The sequence below is a fragment of the Python bivittatus genome, unplaced genomic scaffold (genome assembly GCF_059951505.1).
Source record: "Python bivittatus isolate LINGU-HERP-01145 unplaced genomic scaffold, Pbiv_v1 ctg000190_np1212, whole genome shotgun sequence".
Taxonomy (NCBI): Eukaryota; Metazoa; Chordata; class Lepidosauria; order Squamata; family Pythonidae; genus Python; species Python bivittatus.
In genome coordinates, this window is record NW_028277042.1 from 5,109,437 (window position 1) to 5,115,436 (window position 6,000).

The window sequence follows — 6,000 nt, forward strand, 5'->3', positions numbered from 1 at the left end:
TATAAAACCAGCCTTAACATGGCAACCACCATCTCTTCCAAGCAGGTATTAACTCTTGAAATGATGGAATAATTTCACAATGTATAATTTTCCTACTATAAAGAATGGTCTTCCCTTACCAGCCTTCTAATAATTAATTGAATTCAATAGAAGTGTTCAGGGACGACGGGTCAAAAAGTCCAAGATGATGTCCTGGAGTCACAAAAAGGGGCAGAGCTTTGATCACACAATTACAGCTGCCATCTTGACTTTTTTAAACCCCCCCCCTTTCCTGTGGACATTTGTGGAACTGTAGAAGCTTGAGCTTTTGACATCTCATAGGACAGATAATAAGGTTTCTGAACATCTCTACTTCAGGTGGTGTATCAATTATGATCCTTCTTGGGACAGGAGGACCTAGCTGCAGTAACTCATGCCCTTATCATCAGCCAGCTAGACTACTATAACAAGCTGTACCTTAAAAACTCCTTGGAATCTACAACTGGTCCAAAATGCAGGGCCCCACATACGTTCTAACTTCCGTCGTTGGCAGCGTATAACACCAGTTTTGCAGGCCCTGAACTGGTTGCCAATTGGTTTCTGGGTACAATTACAGGGCTGGTTTGAACTACCATCTACTCCAACCAGTACCAGCCCAACCAATTTGATCATCCAGACACAACCTGCTATAGGCCCCACATTTTCAGGAGGTCCAGTGGAGGTTGAAGCAAGGAGATGCTTTTTCATGGCACCATCGCCCCCGTGGAACAGCCTCCTGGTGTTGATCAGGTTAGCTCTCCTTGGCAACATTTCACAAACTTCTAAAGACCCAATTATTCCAGAGAGAATCCTCCTGATACTATTATCTTTATTTTCTATTTTTATTGCTTGTGTTTTGGTTTTGTTTGGGTGGTATTATTTTACTGTTTTACAACTGTTTTAATGTGTTTTATTTGGTTGTATACTTTATGTAAGCCACCAACAGTCTGTGGAGTCCTTGAGGTTCCCTGAGCTTCTCTAGATTGTGGTGGGGAAGAAATGTGGACAATCAATCAATTAAAATAAAGACTTACTTACAAATCAATTATCATAAAATAAGCCTTTTTTTAAATAATAACTTTATTAAATTTTTAAAAAGAAAGAAAATCTAACCAGAACTAATAATTAAGAAAAATAGAAAAAAGAAGGAATAGAGAAAAAAGAAAGAAAACAGGGTACAGAAAGAAAAAGAAACAGAAATACAAAAAAAATGACTTCTTTTACATCAGACATAAGTAAAACTTACATTAAACTCTTATTCTAAGGTTACAACATAAGATCCATTTCTTCTATTGTCTACTAGTACTGTACTACTAATTATCACATCCACATATCATGATTTCATTTTTTTTCTGTTTTCCGCAAAAAGTCCAAATAAAATAAGCCTTGATAAGAAGAGCTATGTCAGGCCCAGCCCATACGAGTGCCATCTTATAGTCCTGAGCATCTATCAACTGGTTTCCTATATCACAGATTAATTCCATGAAGAAGAATTCTCCTTTATATCTAATTTAACATTAAAACACCTCAACAAAAGCCCAAGTCCTGTCTGGGTTGACAACAGAAATTAGCCTAACAATAAAGATAGCCAAGGGAGGACCAGTTTGGGGTTTAGGTCTAGGAGCAGGCTAGAACTAAGACAGAGCTGAAATTAGTAAAGAACAGAAGTATTGTTATTTATTATTTCAATTTCTATGGCCGCCCATCTCAAGGTCATGACTCTGGGCAGCTAACTGTGTTTAAAAAGTATAAAACCATAAAGCAAAAGCAGAAACAAGCATAACATAGATAGAACTTAGGAAGAAGTCAAACAGAAGTTAGAACCGATATAAAGAAAGGAAAAGAACAGAGTTTAGGAAGATTAAGACAGCCTATAGAAATAGGAGACGTGGGATTAAAGCACTGTTTGTAAATTAGAAAGTGATAGGGACTCTGTCCTTTGTAATGAAAAACAACCTGATTTTATAATAAAAGCCTTTCCAGGTGATGTGCGTGCATGCTGTTTGAGAAGTATGCCATTCTTGACCCTGTATCAAAGTTCAACAGGTAATAAATATCTAAAGATCTTAACAAATTACTTTGGGAGTAACAGTTGATTACCACAGTTCAGCTTCATCATCCTTCAGTCTGCTAATACATCTAATGCCTCTGAACTGACTAAGCACCATTATTGGCATGAGTGAGAAGAAATAAATGATATTCCTTGTTTAGTTCAAAATCAGCTACCTGCTGTCAGTTATTAAGAGCTTTATATGAAAAAACACAGACAAAACTCCTCAAACACCAATTTCTCTGTTGTGTTGGATCTTCTCACCTAACCTACACAAAGACAACACATAACCTTTTAAATTTCAAACTCTTTTAAATAAGAATTTTAAAGCTGAGGAACAAATCGCACGTGGAACAATATTCAAATGCTCTTGTTGTTGAAACCTGCCAGAAATTATAAAAATGGATAGCTCAGGATAGAATAGAAATATACCTAAGCTGTTGAGATTGTTTTACGATGGAGACAATGACTGTAGTTAAAGAAAGTAAAAAGAAATGGGGCAACAGCGTCCATTGGGTGTGTCAAAAGCCCCACCTCTTTTGTGTCACGTGCCCAAAAGGGAGGGGCTTCAATCACATTGCCATGACCACCATCTTGACTTTTTCGACCCCTGGACACCACTGGAACAGAGGGAAAACATAGATCCCAACATGTAAAGTTGTTCTTGCATCAAAGCTGGCATGGGAAGGACTCTGTAAACTAATCATGTATTTGGCAGGAGATAAGTTTCAGATTCTTAGGTGCCAGCCAAAAATCTGGAGTCTGGTAGCACATTTTCGGATGAACACCTTTCGTTAAAAGGCAGAAGCGTTTTGCCTCATCAGAGCTGGAACTCACAAACGTGTGTGCCTTTTAATAAACTCCTTCTGATGTTCAGCTGCCCCAGGCTATCCCACCTCTCCTCCCACACATCTTAGGGGCTCAAAGTTGAGATTTCAGCAATATGTATTTTGGAGCCAGTCCTATTAAACCCAGCAGATTTTCTTCTGAACAACTAGCCGGGCACACAACTGCACTGCTATGTGTCCACCTCTTTCTACACTTCCTTTAAATGGGATGAGTCCTTCTTAACATCTCTCCAACTTGCCTGCCATTCGGGGACAGGCAACGTCCGACGTGTCTCTTCTTAGACTTTTTTGGGACACCTACCCAGTGACGTTGCACGATAAACTCCGGCTTTTCCACCTTGAAGGGGATGAACAACAACAAAAACAACCCACAACAAACCGTACCTCCATTCATTCCGCCCCCCAAGGCCACACGCTTTCGAAACGGATTCCAGCCTCTCTGCCAAGCAGCTACCTTTCCTTACTACACTCGACTTCTCCACTGGCATGGCTGCTAACCCACTCACCACCTGATTGGGGAAAAATGCAGCAAGGAAGGTAGGGGCGGGCAATTGATTTCCTTCCCTGTTTTTGCAGGCGCTGGCCTCCTCGGCCAAGATTAGAGAGCGGCGTGAGAAAACCGCTCTAGTGCTAGATTGGGCCGCAGATCAGCTGGACAAGGGGCTAACTAGCCAAGCAATCAGTGCATGGCCTCTCCTCTCAAGGAGAATCAAAGCAATGTCCGAACGGACTGCAATGCGAAAACACGCTAAAGCCCCAAATAAAATAATCAGCTACATCACAGAGCCAAGAATGAGCCCCACACCTGATAAAATAAAGATACCATTCGGATAACGTTCTGCAAAGAGCCAGCTTTAGCTAAACAGCGAGGTTGTTACCGAGGGGGTCCGACTCCCGAGAAAGGCCCTCTTCCCTCCCAAAGCCCCAGTCTCATGGAAGCCCTCCCCAAGAGGCCGGTTTCGTAGGGGCGGATGCCCCTGGGCATGTGCTGAGCGCTCTCCCTTCCTCTTTGAGCCTTTTCCAGCGAGAAACCGCAAAGCAGGGAAAGTGCTTCAAAGCAGGGATTGTTCCTCCCCTGATCAATTTAGGAATCTGAAAGAAAGCTACTTCCTTCCTGTTAGCTGTAAAACCCAGGCCTGTTTCAAATTCAGTAGTGAAACAGGCAAGCATCTACACCCCATGGAAGGATGGAGGGTAGGTTCCCCTGAGCATGAGCAGAGTGACAATTCCCTGGCCCGCAGAGGCAGGCCCAAGAAAGTGCCTGCAAGCTTGTTTTGGCAGGCCGCCGTCAGCAGCAAAGAGAAATTAAGAAAGGGAATAACCAGAACTGGACGTAAATGCACATACCGTACAACGCTTACGGCTTCCAACGTTTCATCATTCAACTGCTTTCGGGTTTTCTAAGATCAGAGTCTCGGTTTTATTCATTCTGGCTATATTTGTACAACGGGCTCACTCATGATTCTTGAACCCTGTTTCTTTTTTCAACAGCTCAACGGACTGGATGTGCGTTACACGGTGGATCCAAAGCTAACCGGAACCAGGAGCTGGTTTTGCAAAAGCATGTTCAGGGGGGTTGCCCCCCCTGTGCAAAATCTCCCTTTGAGCAGGGCCTGGTAGAGACATTTCCGGAACAAATGAATCCGAGGGGCTGTCGCCCACAAGCAGAGTTGGGTTCACCCAACGCCCCTAGCCCCAAAGCCCAGGGGCTGCCCTTCCCACCACGGCGCGCTACATTTGCCTAGTCTGAACTCCGGTTCAGCGCGCCAACTCCGGAAACGGGCGAGTTCACCTAAGCGCCCTGCAGAAAAACGGCGCGTCGTGCGAACCCAACCAGAGCCTGCACTTCAGGAAGGGTTCGTTCTCCCAGCTCCTTCCTCGGAAGCCGGGGAGGTCCGCCCGGTCGGGGAAAGGCGCAGAACCGGCGGCGGCGGCGGCGGCGCACCTTTCCCGCCGTGGGAACCCACCAGGCTGGCTGAGAGCCCAAGCGCGACGCGAAAGGAGGCTCGTTCCGCGTCTCCCGGTCCCCAACACGGGCGTGACCCCTCGAAGCCTCCCGGACCGCCCGGGGCGGCGAAGACCCCCGAGCGAGCAGGTCCAGGAGGCGACCCGACCGCCGGGGAAGCCGGCCGGCCCGCCTCCTCGCCCCTTCCCCGACCTCCCGAGGCGGGCAGGCGGCGGGGCGGCCGGGGGCCCGCGGGCGCCCCTTCCCGGCCGGGGGCCCGCCTGGCCCGGGTCCCCTCCTCACCTGCGCCCCTTCCCGGGCGGCCGTTCCTGCAGACGGAGCGCGCTCGCTGCGCGGAGAGCGGCGGACTGGCCCGGGGGCGCCGGCTCTCCACCCGCTCGGTCGCTGCTCGCCGCCGCCGGGCTCCACTTCTGCTTCTCCGGCGGCGGCGGCGCGGCGGCGGCGGAGGTTGGCCCGGCGGGCGGAGGGAGGGCCACGTGACACGCCGCGGAGGGCGCAGGAACGGCCGCCGTCTCCCCAGCCAGGGGGCGCCCTTGGCGGCCCGGGCGCCCGCGCGGGCAGGGGCTTTGCAGCCGGGCGCCCGGGGGCGCGCAGGAGCCTGGCGTCGCCCGGGACCCCTGCGGAGGGTACAAGATGCCCACGAAGGATGCGGGTGCGGATCGCGGAGGACGTTTGGAAGGAAGCGGGCTCCGCGCCCGCATCCTCCCACGCAAGGGGCGGCAGGAGGGCCGGCAGGAGGGCCGGCGCGGGCAGGGCAAGGCGTTGGACTCCAGCGCCCATGCGCCTCAGCCCGTGTGGGGCCCGTGGTAAAGGATGCTGGGGCTGTAGCGCGTATCCCAGTCTCCCGCGGCCATTGTAAGGAGGAGAAGGCTGGGGTGAACAAGAGCTGAAGAGCCTAGAGGGCTAGCCTGTTTTCTATAAGCCACGCTGGCTGAGGCGCATGGGCGCTAGAGTCTAAGCTCGCTGCCAGAGCATCTCTGCTCTGGTTTATTTCCCTCTTGCTGGCTGGAGCAGCAAATCTCAGTTTGGGATTGCTTTCCCGGGGGGCGCGGGGGGAGAAAGGATTTGAATTTTGTAAAGCTCGAGAAAAAAGGAAAGAAAGAGAGAGAGAGAGAGAG

General features: G+C 49.1%; 1 protein-coding gene across 1 annotated transcript in view; it reads right to left on the reverse strand.

The window, feature by feature from the left end:
• Positions 1-5,336, reverse strand: part of PLCG2 (phospholipase C gamma 2) — an 83,764-nt gene extending 78,428 nt beyond the window's left edge. Inside the window, exon 1 of the mRNA XM_088135979.1 lies at positions 5,165-5,336. The gene's annotated coding sequence lies outside the window, so the exon portion shown is untranslated. The remainder of the gene's footprint in view (positions 1-5,164) is intronic.
• Between the last annotated feature and the right edge of the window lie 664 nt (positions 5,337-6,000).